The sequence below is a fragment of the Camelus ferus genome, chromosome 6 (genome assembly GCF_009834535.1).
Source record: "Camelus ferus isolate YT-003-E chromosome 6, BCGSAC_Cfer_1.0, whole genome shotgun sequence".
Classification (NCBI taxonomy): Eukaryota; Metazoa; Chordata; class Mammalia; order Artiodactyla; family Camelidae; genus Camelus; species Camelus ferus.
In genome coordinates this window covers 11,560,269-11,577,424 of record NC_045701.1, presented here as the reverse complement: position 1 = coordinate 11,577,424, position 17,156 = coordinate 11,560,269, and the positions used below count along the sequence as shown (strand labels likewise).

The following is a 17,156-nucleotide window of genomic DNA, read 5'->3' as shown; positions in this document are numbered from 1 at the left end:
TCAGCTTCATCAATCACAGTGATAAAACATGATTTCGTTATTTATTTATGCCTCCTTTAGAACTCACAAGAAGCACTGTGTTACAGCAATTTATTTAAACTTTGTTGAATGTATCACTCTGAAATCAATTTTAATGCTAGCAGATAAGAGAATTCTGGGAGTTCTTTGATATAAGCAGGTGCAAGTCATTACCGTGTTAATTGGCTATAAACTGTCTACTCAAGTTCTATATAAACCTGAAGTTTATATAGATACTTTCAGATACTGAAAGACACTAAAGATCTTTGGGGGTACTTGGAAGGTATTCAATATATCTTTAAATAGCTTTCAACAGGTATGATAGAGAATCTGAAACAATTTGAGCATACGGAGTTAAACCAAAAACCATTTTTCTGATAAGTAAAATATTCAAAAGAAAAACCTAAGATTTCTTATAATCAATCTGAAGTATATTATTATAAACACCAATTTGTAAACATTCCATGAATAGAAGAAATAATTTCAGTTTTTAGTTCCTCAAGTGAGGTTTAGTTGGAAGGGCTACTGGACAGTATGAGTAAGAAATTGATTTTCTGTATTTATTTCTCAGTGGGTAAAGTTATATTACAATGTATGCCAATTGATATAACTTTTAAATATCACACACATCGGAAGAAATTGTTTTATATAATCAGTTGTTATTTCAGAAGTGCTGTTGTTTTAACCATGTGCGTAATTATTGTAAAACCATTCCTAACTTGGAAGAGCTGATTAAACACACAGCACAGGGCATTTTTAACATTTTAAATTATTTTTTAAACATTTTGATGTATTTTCCTGATTTCTTATTCTCTTATTGGTATGTGCATGTGTTCAAGTGTACATTTCCTTTTGTTGAACTATCACTGAACTTCACACCTAAATACTTGGACATGTTTCCCCTGAGAACAGGAGAGTCTCTCCTACATAACCACAATACCATTATTACATCCAATAGATTTAACACTGATACAGTTTTATCAGACACACAGTCCATTTTTAAATTTCCCACCAATATGTCCTTTATTATCTGCCCCTCCCACCCCAATTCCTGAATCCAGCTGAAGGTCACACACTGCTTCTTCCTCTAGAACTGTTCCCTGTCTTTTTCTTATCTTTCATGACAAGAACATCTTTAAAGAATCAGTCCAGGTGTTTTGTAGACTGCCTCACATCTGGATTTATCTAATTGTTTCCTCCTGGTTAGATTCAGACTAAGTGTTTTTGCCAAGAATATTACGCAGGTTAGACTATGACTTTAATAAAGGTGGTGTTTGTTTTTTTTTTTTTTAAGGGAAATAAAGTCCATTTTTTTGTAAGTGCAAATTTGTCAGCTTTTTTGTTAAAGAGCAATATCATGGTTTCATAAGCTTTCCTAACCCCAGAATACTCTAATTTTCTTAGTGGCCAATTTTATCTCTGTATCTGTTTATCTCCTTATCCATATGAATGTTTGTATTGAACTCTTGTCTGACAAGACAATGAAAAGCACCAACATGTTTCTAGGCTTCTTATAAAATTTCTAGAAATATCTGGGACTTTGTATATAAACATAAACACACATTTCTTTCCTTAATTTTCAATGAGTCATGCGGGAATACCAATTTGTAATATGTACACAGCATGGGAACAGAGTGCCCCAAGAAATCAAGGCCATAAAGTGTGCAACTGAATCAGCATGGAATAGAGAATTAATATGATTAAAACAATAACTTTAATTTCTCAGAGTGGAAATGTGCCTAGGAAAATGGGCCTTTTAAAAAGAGTGTTTCAGATGTAGTTTCCATAGTTTTGAAAGGTCAGAGTTAAGGCCCATCTGCCATGATTTTTCTTCTGAGACAAAAAGCCATTTTATGAAAAGAATAGGAGTGTATTCAAGAAACGGAAACCATACTAAAAATCTTCATACTTGGTCATCCAGATGGAGAAAGGTGAAAGTTCAAAAAATTATTTTAATTGTTTCCTCCATTAATATCTCTAGGTCATTCAAAACCCTATAACTTGTTAAATGATCCTAGAAACCACAGGAATCCTCTTCCTGTGTTATCTTAAGTCATTGTCAAGCATAATACGGTTTTCAATACACAGATTCAGAGATAATCTCCCACAATTTGAACACAGTTTTTTGGAGGTACTGTATTTTGGGAATTTAATTAGTGTATTACAATCTTCTAATAATTAAAATATCTTGATCCTCACAGCTAACAGTATTTGTGGTTTGCTTTGGCTGCAAGGAAGCTCACAGCTAAACTTACAGGCATTTCTAACAACCATACAGTACCTTACGGCATGCAATAAGGAAGCTGCTACCCTGGTTTCATTGATTTTTCAATCTTGATTTATCTTTGCTCCAATTTCTTCATCTAGGTATAGTCAATTAAAATGCACTTTATTGTTTTTTTCTCATTATGATCAAATATGTATTTGTTACAGAAAGTTTATAAAACTCAGATAAGCCAAAAGAAAAAAGAAAAAGAAAATATCCTTAAAAATCAGCATCCAGAGATAAGCACTGTGAGCATTAGTCTGTATGTTTTTTCATTCCTTTTCCTAGCCACTTGCACACATACTCAGTATTTTTTGCATTTTATAACCTGCTCTTTTCATTTAATATACTACGGACAACTACTCATATTATTAAACATTCTCCTAAAACATTCCTTCTAATGTCCACATTTATTCAAGTTGTATGTATGTACCATAGTTTATTTTATTAAACTTCTGTAGTTGAACATTTAGGTTTTGTCCAGCTTTTCACAATCATAAATGACCCTGTATACTACAGTGAACATCCCTGTGATTAAATGTTTGTGAATGTTCATTATTACTTTCTTATGACAGGCGTCTATTAACGGAGTTGCTAGGTAAGAGTGTGTATTAAATGCACCCCCCCCTTTGGTGTTGCCTAATTATCCTTAGAAAAGCTGTATATCAATTTACACTCCCACTATCAATATGAGTGTTCTCTAACCCCAAACCCTTACCAACACTGGGCCTTATATCACCTATTTCTTTTTTTTATTTTGTTGAATTCTGTGTTTCTGTATTGCGTCCCTCCAAATCTTTCTTAGAAGGAAGCAGGAAGTATATACACTTGAAATAATGACTTGAGTTAGATATACTTACACAATCTACCAGGGAAGTCATATATTGTGATAATCAGGCAAAATGTGCTGCCCATTGCACAGGTTTCCTAAGTTATTACCAACATCCTGGCATGCTAAGAAAGCTCAGGTGCCATTTTCATCTTCAGCTGAAACAACCGCTCTAGTTTCTGTGATAAGGTCAGTGTTAGTGGCGTCCCCTATCTTGGCTAATTCAAGAAGCTTACACTTACACAGGACAGCCTACATTCTGGGATGTTACGCAAAGTCTTTGAAGAGTTCAAGCATCACAGAGTGGAAGAAAAAAGTAAAATTTCAATAAACTCTGTTGGGATTACGTTATCACAGTAGCTTATCCAAATCAACTGAGAATCAAGTTGTTCAGACAGGAAAATATACCAGTATTCAGCCTGTTTTGATAATTAGTCTCTGACTATGGTTTATGCCATGCCTTCTTTAAATCTTTCATTATCCCTTCAGGGTCCTTCACCTAGTTAACTTCTAGTATCCTTCAGATCTCAATTCATTATCAGTTTCTCAGGGAAATCCACTCCAATGGCCACTCACAAACTACATAGTGTCCCTTGTAACTTATGACACCCTATGCCTTATAACTCTGTATGCTTTTCCACCACAGCACTTACCAAAGTGTGCGATTGTAATTTATGTGGTGATGTGACTAATGTCTATTTCCTCTTCTAGACTGTAAAGCTTCATAACTGGGGTAGTTACTTAGAAATAACCAATTCCCTATTTTAGAATAGTGGTCTCCAAATTTTTTATTTTCCCCTCCATTAGTATTTTTTCTAACATGCATATTCATAACAAATATACCTTTATTTATAACATACACACGTGTAACTGTCCTATGATGTGCTTTATGAAGCACACAAAATGTTTTTAAAGGCTAAGATAAAAATATTTGCCTCCAGCAGTGCCTGTCTTGTAGCTCCCTTCCGCCTCAGGGAGGGTTTACTTAGCACAAAGCTTAACATTTCATTTTTGCATTAAGTTTTTTTTAAAGAACAAGCGTAAAACAAAAACAAAACAAAACCCCCAAGTACAATTACTGCTATGCAGCAAATGTTTTTTTTCCTATCCACTCTGAAGTTTCTTTCATGTGCTAATGTGGCATTTAAAAAACCTCCTCTCCTTTAACTTACTTAGATCTTTAAAGACCTCACACATCTAAAGATTCTTTACATTCACCAGAAACGTCCAGAGTGCTTTGAGGGTTGACATGCAGTATGATTAATGGACAGTATTGATTTAATTTCCTAGAAGAGTTTTCCCTTCTGTAAGGAAAACTGTTGTTCGCAATTCATGTCAAGCATTTTACCATGCTTACAGATTCTGAAAATTAGTAAAAAAGGAAAAAGCTTACTGAATTTTTTCCTTCATTCATAAAAATATCATTGGGAAGTTCTGGCCTATAAAACAATCAAGCTGATAAAAAAAACTATGACCATCTTCCTAAAACCAAGGAAACGCTGATTTTGTTACCATTTAATGAGGTTACCATTTTAAAGCACATGTAGAAAGGAGACAGAAAGTAAAACAGTAAAATAAATTTAATAAATAAAATATAAATACAAAGTGCTATAGAGGATACTGGGATATTTTAGGAGAGAGATACATAAAGTTAAAGATTCAGTATAAAGCTATTAGTTAAACATTAAATAGACCTGAACATCACGAAATAGTAAACTTTCAAAGAGTCTTCGAAGATCTTAAAGTGTCATTTGAAATGAAATTAAAAATATGTTTTCTGGAGACAAATAGTGGGGTTAATTTTGTTCTCATGTACTTTTCGTATTTGGTATCTGAAGAAAAACTTGACTTCTTAACATACAAAGAGAGAAACAACTGGTGAGCCTCATCTCACCTTATTTCAATAGTGCTTTTTTTTTTTTTTTCTGTTTCTTTCGTTCCCTAAAGAAAACATATTTCAAGTGGAAATTTACTTTGAGGGAGCCGGCAGGAAGGGATATTTGCTGAGAGCAAGGGAAACAGAGGACACGGCCTCCAGGCATCCCCAACCCTAAGTCCTCTAGCATCAGACCCCAAACTTCAGTGACATCAGACTCAAAACTGGAGACACTTCACAACTGGTATTTCACTTTACAGAGCGGTAAAAACCCAAAAAACACCACCACCACACACACACACACACACACACACACACAAACCCACAGCCACTTGAAATAATGGAACCTCCTTGTCCTGCTCATTTTCTCCATCTCCACAGGGGCCTTGCTTTATTTAGGGCTCTCCGCAGTCAGGCATGTGAAGTGTGGCTCCACAAGTACTGTAAATCTTTACCCAGCGCCAAGGGTCAAAGGGTTATCTGTGCTGTGTAGTTTTAGGGTAGATGATTTTCTTTACTCCTTTCTTTCTTTCTCCTTCTTTTTCTTCTTAAGAAAACAAAACGTATGCGTAGGAAACAGCAAGCCAATTTAGGTACTAAGAAAGTTCCCCTTCTACAGCCGAAATGCTTTCTCGAGAAAACTACTAAATATTAACTTTTCAGGCATTTTACAAAGAGAAACCAGATGCAGCTGAGTCCTCCTCTCCATCACCATTGTCTGCTAGAAAACTTGCCACACAGCTGCTAAAGCAGTAAAACAACTTCAAACCCACAGAAGTGAGGACCATTTAGGCAAATGCATCAATTTCGTTCTTGGGCAAAAAAAACAACTTTGCTTTATCTTGGAGGAAAAAAAAGGAGTAGGGTTTTGTGTGTGTGTGTTCACAAATTACACCTCATTTAATAACAAGACAGATGTTTTTCACAGAGCTTTTCATGTTTTACAGCATTTCTAAAGGTGATGACTATTCAAGACTAAGAATATAAAAGTCCAGGAAAAACTATCAAAATTCTTTTCCCAATTATTTTTTTGGGTTTGATATGGAAAATAGAACCTTAATATTTTTTTTAAAGATGGAGGAAAGATGTTTAAGAAAATATAGGCATTTATGCCTGCCTTGTCTCTTGTCAGAATGATCTTTTTAAAGGGGGAAATAAAATTGTTGGGTATAACATCCCAAAGGGTGCCACTGATACAATTCCGACCCAATACAATATACAGCACAAGAGTAAAAAGCATTTATTCTTTCAGGACACACTGTCATTTTAATGCTTTTTGCAATGCTCCAATTTAATAAGCAGAAATGCAAATGATACTACTACTGCTCTTGCATTCAACTGATTTACAAAAAAAGTTACAAAAAGGCTTTCAAATATTGAAGAGTACCAGATGTCTTCTGTGATCTGCTACAAGGAACAGTTTGGAATTTGCCAACTGTTTTTTTCCCATAACATAGCAGCAATGATTTACCTGATCCTTTTTGCTTCTTTCTTATTTAAAATTCCTCTATCTTTTATGGCAAGTAAAAGAAAAGTGATAAATGTTAGAATTGCACCAAATAAAGAATATAAATAGGACCTTATCTATATGGAAAGCAAATGGAAGGAATTTCAGTTTCCTGAGGTCTATAGAGATGATTTTTAAAAAAAGAGAGGGAGGTGCCAAGATGGCAGAGTAAAGAGACTCACAGCTCTCCCTCTCCCACAAGTACACCAAAAAGTACATCTATAAACCCAATGAATCACACAGAATGCCTACTGAACTATGGCAGTGTCTCTCGCTTCAAAATACAGGAGGATTCTCACAAAATCAGATCAACAATGAGTTCGCATCTTCACCAGAACACTAACCTTTCCAACCCAACATGATCAAAACTGAACTTACTATCTCCCACTTTTCCAAACCTCATCTTACTCCTGAAAATTCTACTCCAATTAAAGTACTGTCCACCCAGAGCTCTTGAGAATCAGTCCAACTTCTTACACACCAAATGATGTTTACAGACAGCTAATAGTTATTGAGCACTTACATACCAGGGCACTGTGTTGAGGGTTCCACATGTAGTAGAATATTTAATCCTCAGCATCCTGGACACTGTGCAAATCGAGGTTCATGGAAGTGCAGTAACTTGACCAAGATCACAACCCAAGTGTGTGGAGAGCTAGAATTTAAATGCTGGCCAGTCTATTTCAAAACTTTTAGTCTTCTATCTCAATTTTTCAAATTGGCCTTTTGGGGGTATATGGTTCTATTTCACACATGCACAGATTTGTGTAACCACCACCACAAACAGGAAACAGAACAATCCCATCATCTCAAGAAACTGCTGGTGCTGTCCATTTGTAGTTAAATCCTGCCCCCACCCCTAATCCATAGAAATCACTGTCCTCCATCCCTATAGTTTTGACTTCTCAAGAATTTTACACAAATGGAATCATACAGAATGCACCCTATTGAGACTGGCCTCTTTTACTCAGCACAATGCCATTGATACTCATCAATAAACTACTGCAAGTAGCAATACAGTTCATTGCTTGCTTGCTTGCTTGCTTGCTTTTCTTTCTTTATTTCTCTTTTTCTCTCTCTCTTTCTCTCGCTCTCTTTCTTTCTTTTTCTTTCTCTCTCTCTTTCTCTCCTTCTCTCCTTCTTTCTCTCTCTCTTTCTTTCCTGCTGAGGAGTAATTCAATTGTATGGATAGACTACAGTTTGTTTTTCCACTCACCCACTGAAGGAAAACTGCTGTTTCTAGTTTGGGGGGACTGTGACCTGAGCTATATATTTGCATATAGGTTTCTGTGTGAACAACCATTTTCATTTTTCTAGGTTAAACTGCTGGGTCACATGGCACAGGCATGTTTAACTTTATAAGACAGCACTAAACTGTTTTCCAGGGCAGCTGTACCATTTTGCATTCCTACAATAATGTGTAAGAGTTCTAGGTGTTCTGCATCCATGTCAGCACTTGTTACTGGCAGCTTTAGTATTTATACATTTTTTGGTCATTCTAATAGGTATGCAGTGGAACCTTACTGTAGTTAACATTTTTTAAATTTGTATTTCCCTAATGACTAATGATGCTGAACATCTTTTCATAGACCCCTTAGGCATAATCCCTATATATGAAGGTCTTCCATCAGGCCCACATGTAATCAGAAAAGTTCTAAGCCCGAAAATCTTCTCATCTGCCATCTCTCCATCTCTCCAATGAACTACTGTCTTAGCTTATACTTACTTTACTATTTTAGATTATTTCAAAACCCATTTTATTGATTTCTTGTCTTTAGTAGCCCCCTCCTTGACCCATGCTCACTGCACTCTCTAAACCTATCCTCAAAAATATAATTACCAGTTATCTGTCTAAACAAGCCATGTTATTTTCTCACTTAAAACCTTTTGATAGTTCTTCACTGTTTATCAGGACAAAGACCAAATATTAAGGGTTCTTAAAACACACGCACGTGGTTAACTCTACGGTTTTAGTCTCAATAACCCCTACCCACATAACCCATGTTTTAGCCATAGCAAATCAATGAGGCTACCTCTTTTAATCTTTCTGTTTTTGTACATTTTAAGCTCTTATGATTGGAGTGGTTTTCCTCCTCTTTTAATCTTTCTGTTTTTGTACATTTTAAGCTCTTATGATTGGAGTGGTTTTCCTCCACTTCTCTACTGGGCAAACTATTTTTCATCATGCAGTAAAATTAGTCATTTATCCTTTATGTTTCCAGAATACTCTGACTATACCTCAGTTTTGCCTATGAGCACTTTTCCTATGAATACTGATAAGTCCTCCAGGCTGAACTTAAAACACTCTGGAGACAGGCATGCCAGCTTATGTTCAGGATCCCTGTGCCTGTGCCCAACACAAGGCCCGGCAGAATATGTGCATTCAATTAATGTACACTAATTTTTAAATTTTAAAAATAATAGAGAATAATGGGGAACACACACATAAACTTCTGAGAAAAATATGTATTGCAACCCTAAAATTAGAAATTTTGCATTTAATTTTGCAATTAATTTGCTGGTAATTAATTTACACTAATTTAACAGTAACTGCAGCCCATTATTAGTAATTTCCAAATGGAGTTCATCTGATTTGCAAGGCCAAAGAGCTTCTGTGTTATAAACCTTCTAGTAGGGTCCAAGAGAACAGCCCCAAGAAAGCAGAGGACCCTCTTTACCTGAGATTCACGGAGTTCCATAAAACACTGTATTCACTGTATTCACACAGTGCTAATAATAGCTTTACAAACAGTGCTGCAGCTTTGGGTCCACTCAATGATAGCAGCTGAGTGGGTTAAAAAATATTCTCCTTTTGATTGACTACTAAATGCTCATGGCTTCATGCTTTGGATTCAAAGAACAGTTTGTGTTATGGGTTTATGGAATCCATGGCTGTGTTTCCTTTACTTCTTTGATTATTTAAAAACACAAAATTTAATTAACTAGGCAGTATCAGAGTTGCTTAAAATGAGAGGAACAAATCAAGAGTAATTAGGCTTTCTCAGGGGACAGAATACATCATTAGATTTGTGACTGGATGTCTTCTGAGAGTTAACTCCAACAAAATGAAGAATAAATTAAAACACTTTAACACAGTTACAGAATTGGCTAAAGGCAGGCATAAGCCAAAGGTCCAAATACCTTCCCCTTCTATGTTAAAAGAGATTTTTTTTCCTGATAGGGGATCAACACTAGTTAATAGTTCGTAAATGATTTTTTGAAGAGAATCTGCACAGTGAAATTTCCAAATTTGCTAATTTGGTGGACACAATATCATATAGTGATTGTAATCCCCAAAAGTTGAGTATAAACTGATTTAAAACAATAAAATAAGCTGTTCTGTGAGGGAATTTTTATTTATTATTTGATGGAAACTACCATGTACAGTAGGGACTGTAGCAAATTTGGAGCACAGAGTTTTATAACATCCCTGAACCAGAAAGTGAAAAGAAAGTTCACAAAATCTCCTCTTTCCGGGAAGAATCAATTCTGAGCTGCTTCCTGTCTCACTTCTCGACATCACATTCTACACCTGCCCTGCAACAGAAAGATACTTACAAATCTCATCAGGCCACTCGTGTGCTTAGAATCATCTAACAGCTTCACACTGCCTGTAGGACAAACCCCAGTGCCCTCACACGCCTTACCAGGGGCTAGCCTCTTACGGGCCTCTCCAGCTTTGCTCTGGTCACAGTAACACTTCGGTTCCTCCAGAACACGGTTCCCTCACCTCCTGGCCATCCCACATAAATTTCACCATTCCCCGAGCAGTTCCTGGCTTCTGCCGTTCCCTCTTTCTAGAGGCAGATTTTCTCCGAAGCTATGAAGCTTAACTTTCAGAGCCCTTTACTTGAATGGGGTCTATTAGAGACCCTGTACCTACTGTGTATTTCTCTATTAGCTTAATTTATTATCTATTATTTTATTAGGCTCCAAACAACCCGTATATGCTCCTGCCCCTTTGCCTGGCTAATCCTCTTCTTCCTTTAGATCGCAGCATAAATGTTCTTTCCTCTTGGAAGCCATCTCCATTCTAGCCCTAAAATAGGTCAGAGGCTCCTGCCAAGTGCCGACGTCCACTACCAGAGTTCACCATGCCTTATTTTCATTGATTGTTTAATTATCAGTCTTCCTCCCACGCTTCCCAAATGCTGTGACCATGTCTACTTTGAATATGGCTGTGACCTGATGCAGGGCCTACCACAAAGAGAACTGTCTGAGAACGAAACAGTACTCAGTGGCAAACAAAACACAGGAATGGAATGATTAAACCCACAAAGGGCCACGTAAGCTGAGAAGGATGGGGAAATGTGACTAGACACAGGATAAGCAGTAAAAAGCGCAATAAACATGGACTAAAGAGAGGTTTAGTAGGAACAATAATTAAAAACTGTAATCAGTCTGACAATTAAGAGGGTCAGCAAAATATAGGAACATAGAAGGCACAAAAGCAAATTTCTGAAAGATTTCTAACAAGAATAACACACTAGAGCTAAGAGTTGTTAAGTTACAAAGAATTAACACTGGCTATTTAGGAAAAATATTACTAGATCATCTCTACCAGTGTTTCCACTTTAATGTACATATTAACCACTTGGTAACTGTATTAAAATGGAGACTCTGATTCAGTAGGTCTGGGGAAGGGACAGGAGACCCTGAAATTCAACATTTCAAATAAAATTCCAGATTACGTTGCTGATTCTGGATCCACAGTTTGAAGAGCAAGGACTATCAAGACTATACCTGGAACCGACAAAACATAATATGGTTTAACGCCTTTGGGTCACCTGCCAGCTAAAAATGGTTTTTCTGTTTTTGAGTAGTCAGAAAAAAATGTAAACAATATTTTGTGACACATCAAAATTATATGAAACTCAAACTTCAGTGTCCATAAATAAAGTTTTACTGGAACATAACCAACACCCATACGTGTACATATTTCCTTGTCTGCTCTGTGCTACCGTGGCAGAGACCATACAGCCCAATGTATTAGTCTGCTTAGGCTGCTGTGGCAAAACACCATAGATTGGATGGCTTAAAACAAAAGAAATTAATTTCTCACAGTCTAGAGACTGGGGAGTCCGAGATCAAGGTCTGGCAGGGTTCCATTTCTGGTGAGAGCTCTATTCCTGGCTTGTAGACAGTTCTCTTCTCACTGCCTCACGTGGTGAAGAGGGAGCTCTGGTGCCTTTTCCTCTTCTCATAAGGACATCGGTCCTATTGGATTAGGGCTCCACCCTTATGACCTCATGTAACATTTATCACTTCCTCAAAGGCTCTATCTTCAAAGACAGTCACATTATGGGGTTAGGGCTTCAACATATGAATTTGGTAAGAACATAAACATTCAGTTCCTAACACCCACAAAGCCTAAAATATTTACCATCTGGCCCATTACAGAAAAAAATTTGCTTACCCTAGTCTAGACCTTTGCTTCTCAAAGTGGGCAGACATGCAAAAATTTCAGGCCACAACCAGACCTACTGAATTTTAATCAGGTCCCTGGGTAAATTCATACACATATTAAAGCTCAAGAAGTAGTGGTTTCCAAATCTAATGATCATGGTAAATCACATGGGAAAATTTTTTTTAAAATAGATTCTCAGGCTCTATCCTGGTAGAAGAACTATTTTAAAAACAACTGCAACAGCTTACATTTGCTGAGAACTTAACAATGCAATTTACCAGGCATTGTGCTAAACTTTATGTGCATTGTCATTAATCTTCCTAACATTAAAAAATAGCTGTTATTATTATTATTATTATTATTATTATTATTATTATTATTATTATTATTATTATTATTATTATTCCTATCTAAAAGATTAGGCAAACAACCAGGATTTAATTTGTTAATAAACTGTGGAGCTTATAAGTTAAACCTAGGCAGCAGACATGAAACTTAGTCAACTGATGTTATTCTTGTAAGTGTCAGTGCCATGTGCCTCCTATAAAAGACCTTTGTAAACGAAGTACCATAGGAATGACTGACACCAATTGGGGTCACAAGAGGATTCCCAGAAGAGTTAAGACTTAAAAGCCAGGCAAGATTTTTCCAAACATAAAGAAGAGATAAATCTCTAATTTTGTCCAGAGAGTATCAAAAATATTTTAGAATGGAAGATAATCTTTCATTCAAGAAAAATAATTTAAGGAAAGATAAACAGATGATTAACTGTAACTTTTGTAGAGTTTTTACAGCTTCATCAATCTGCATTTGTCTTTAAATAGAGGCAGTTGCAAACTGGCAAATGGAAATGTTTTCTTTTTTATTGTCTTAATGGAACACTATTTTTTTTAGTCATGGGAGTTTTTAGAAGTGGATGCTCCATTTCTTTTGAGGGGATTTTTTTTTTTTAAGTATATGGTTCTAATTGATTTGAGTATTGATCATATTTGTCATTTCTGGATAGAGAATGAAATATTTTAAAAATTTTGCTCCCTTGGTAAATTAAGAAAAAATAGTTCAGTACTCCTAAGTCTCTGCCGAAGACCCAGTAACAGATTAAACACAACATAAGAAACGGTGACTTAAAAGATGCTTGACAGCGAAAGAAGTGAGAGACAGTACTTTTTAAGCGTTCCCTTTGCTTTGTTATAATTTACTCACAGTCAGTTTTATGGCCCACATAGTAGGTGGTTTCCAAAATCATTCCTTTAAGAAGTCTACTGCCTTCGGTTAAATGAACCTATTTTGTAATTATTTGAAAAGAAAGAATGAAAGACTGTAATCAGATACTGTTCAGAGCAACTATTTCTACTAAAAGTGAAAATTAACTGTGGGAAAGCACAGGAAGAACAGAAGAGAAGCAAAAAAATGTGAGTTTATATCCCAAAGACCTTGTCTGTGATAAATGACAGCAATAATGTTAATGGAACTTTTAAACCGACCCTAAAAATGGTCTGTTAACAAATAAACGCAAAAAAGCTAATCTGGACAGAACGCTTAATGCCATTTATGTTGCCGGTACATTACTTTAGCATAGAAGAATCCCGGCATCTATTAAGGTATCTGAGCTGATAGTTGCTATCAAGGAACCAGATTATCTGAAACGAATTTATAGAATAAGAGTCAGTATGGAACAATACACCTGAAATTATTCACAATTAGGACGATTTTATCATAAAATATAGTGTATTTTCCACTCCATCTTAAGGGGGTACAGTCAGAAAGTTGCAAAACAACCACATTATAAGGGTTTTCACCTGTAGCAGGCTTCCAAAGACTCTGGATGTTGTCTAAGGCTTCCTTGTGTGAGGGGGAAGAGGGAACACAGTCTCTGAAAAGACTCTGGCTTCTTTAAAACGTGACTTCCATATTTTGTAAATTCAGTGATCCTCATTCTCTTCAAAACAAAATCGCTATTATAGTAAGGTTCACAATGAACCCTCTCTGATCAAAGTGGTCTTCTTTGTGCAACAAAATCTTGTTCTGCCTTGACTAAAGGAAAGATTACAACCTCCTCCAGCTATATCAATTTGGCTTATGAGTGGTAGTTTTCTGTTTTCTTTCATGAGATATGTAACCACACGACCAAATCCTATACTGCTATGATGAAAGATAACACCCAGAAATCTGACTTAGTTTTACCATGCTTCCATACAAACTGGCTAAGGGACTCTGAAATTAATCCTTAACCAGGGACTGTTTCTTTCAACTCCTACTCCCAGCAATAACTGGGAATTTTAACTTAAGATTTCTCAAAAAAAAGATTGAGTTTCGAAGATGTGCAAGTGATCCAAAAACGTTGCTAATGATTTTAAATATTCTGGATCTTTACAACTGGTGCTAAATAGCATGCCAACACATCACACTTACTGTGAAATCTAACAGCACAAATTCTTGGGCAAAATAGAAGCTGAAGATTATCTAATATCAGTGTCCTAAATGCTAAACCAGCAAAGACACTATCTAAATAATCCCCCACTTTCTCATCCTACAAAGATGAAACAATTGAGATCAGTTTCCGACAATCAGCTTATGGAAACGGTTCCTTTACCATCAGAAACCCTAACTCCAGAATTTGAAGTCAATTTCTGAAATAAACAGGCAAAAAAAGAGGAACAAATTATTTCCATCAGTCTGTTATCAGGGAACACAAGTGTGCAGCTATTAATTTTGCTTCAGTTTATTGTGTGATGACTGTAACAAACATTTAAAATTGTACTTAAAACTGAGCTAAACACTGAAAGTACCAAGTAAAAAAAAAAAAACTAAGTGAAAATAATCACTACAAAGATGTAAAATCCTGAAGAAAACCGCAAACCACAATTTAGAACAAATCACATAAACATTAAATCAGAAGCCTAATGCTAAAAAAAAAAAAAAAAAAAGCCTAATGCTTTATATCCAACTCCCCCAAAGTAAACCACTTCCAATAAAATCAAACTGTATATTTTAAAATCATTAAACGAGAACAAACTAGCAACATCAAAATACTTCCATTGCTCTGCCAGTATTTATAATATACTAATAAAGACAAAAGAACCTTCTCAGCTGCTTTAAAAAAAACAAAACATTCTACATCTCAGGGAATGGAACTTTGAAGGTTTAGAGTAAAATGTTCTAAAATAACTTTCATTATTACATACAATTAAATTTAGTTAATCAGAAATTTGGGAGAAAACTGGACAAGTGAGTCAATTTAATCTTTTGGTTTAATCCTTATTTTAAGCAGCGGTCACATCTGTTACATCTTTTCATCTAGTCCTACAATGCCTCACTTTAAAAAATTTTAATGTTAATTAAAGGAAACATATGAACTCATTCACCTATTTCTTTCTTTCAGAAACAAAGAACTGTATTTATTACTAAGGAGAATGTGTCCCAATAACATACTTTTTAAATGAAAACTTAATTACCAGAAGTGGAAACAAAAGGATGCGTATTAGGGCATCAAAAAGGGGATTCGTATGAAAATGAAATTTTGAGGCATCACTTTGCTACTCAAATTGACATTGAATCAGCAAACAGCAGCAGCTAAATTTCATTTCCAAGCCCACTTAGGAAATCTAGTTCCAGTTAGAGTATCTTTAATGTACAAAAGCGCAGTAAAAGCAAGTATTCACCATGTAAGACACAGACAGGGTTCCCTTAACCTACTGCCCTCTAGACACATCACTCTCTGTTAAACAGGCAGCTTTCGCCAGATGCTCTTGCTAAAATGGTCACAGATGGTCAGCTGTCCAGTTAACAGAACACACTGCCCTCCCAGTAGCCAAGAGTAAGAAGGAAAGGACTGAGAACAGTTAATGCTTGTCTGCGTAGTGGGTTAAACCCATTCGCTTGTTCTAAGGGTGGCTAGGCCCCAAGCGTGGCTTTCCAGAGAAGGAAGACTAGACCCTAGGGCTCTCAAGATTAAAAGGCATCTTAAAGGTGATCTAGTCAACAGTTGTACAACGCTTGAATCCACACAACCACATCCCTGCCGGTCAGCCAATCCCGCCATGGGGTGTGGAGCTGGGCGTCTAACAAGAAAGCCCCACAGCTGTGAGAGTCCTCTGTCACCCTGCACTGCAATTACTACAACCACTCAGTTTAATTCCAGTCAGGAAACACGGGGCTATTTTAATAGATGGGGCATACTGACTATAACAAAATCATTCCCTACTTTCATGCATTATAAAATGATTTTAAACTGAATTACCCCAAATAGTATATGCAAAGGATTTTACAACATAAAAACACAGGCAGTAAATACGTGTGATCTATTTTTAAAACAGAGGAGGAAATAAATGTTTATAGTATTGAAAGCTACTATTCAGAGATATTAAAAATTTCAACAAAGATCAATGGGACTTCTTCATATACATGCAGTCTGTGGAAATTTTTTAAATTTTAAAGAATTGCTCTTAATTGACAAAGTTATAATAAAATGTTTCTCTAAACTTTTCACAAGCAGAGCATTATTCTGACTTTTTTCTAATAAATTATTCATCTGTTCATTATTCATCTACCTGTAAGTTGGGGAAGAGTGCTCTAGGAATCCACTGTTTTGTATCTTCAATGTATTTATACTTCCTTATCAGTGAAGAAATTGGAAGTACTGAACTTGATGTATGACTTTTCATCAACAATTGTCCCAAATCCTATTTCTTACTTGATACCGACTAATTTTTCTTGATTAAATGACATGCGTCTGGAAAGGGAGGGCACACCGACAAGGCATGGCTGGAAATAAATGTTGCTGAATGGTCACAGTCAGTTAGGCTAATGTCATCTGAGTATCAGTGGCTTAAGGAAGGTCACCCTGGAACATATGTAACTTCTCCTCGTCCTTTATAAAGCTGCGTTACAGGGATCAATGGTGAAACTTCTTTAACCTCATGCAGATTAAATAAAATCCGACAAAACAAGATTACCAACAAAATGCCATCTGGAAGACTATGGCAAAGAACTGAAGGATAGGGTTCTGTGTTCCTGGGTCTGAAAGAAGACTCCCACCACTGCTTCTCAGGGTGCTGCACAGGGTCTTGAGTCTAACGTTGCTCTCACAGCCTGTGCTGCGCGGCCAGGGAAATAGATGAAGCAGCCCCTGATGGGACCACTGTGCCTCTTCCCTTCCCACACTCCACAGGGCAGTCCGTGACAGGGAAACCCAGAGTGTTGTAAATTTCCAGTGTGTGCAGAAGGTGCTATTAACAATTCAGTAGGAATTTA

The 17,156-nt window shown here is 36.2% G+C and overlaps 1 protein-coding gene across 2 annotated transcripts in view; it reads right to left on the bottom strand.

Annotated features, from left to right (window-relative positions):
- The window catches only part of PRTG (protogenin), a 120,028-nt gene that overhangs the window by 35,559 nt on the left and 67,313 nt on the right, over positions 1-17,156 (bottom strand). The gene's annotated exons all lie outside the window — the stretch shown is intronic.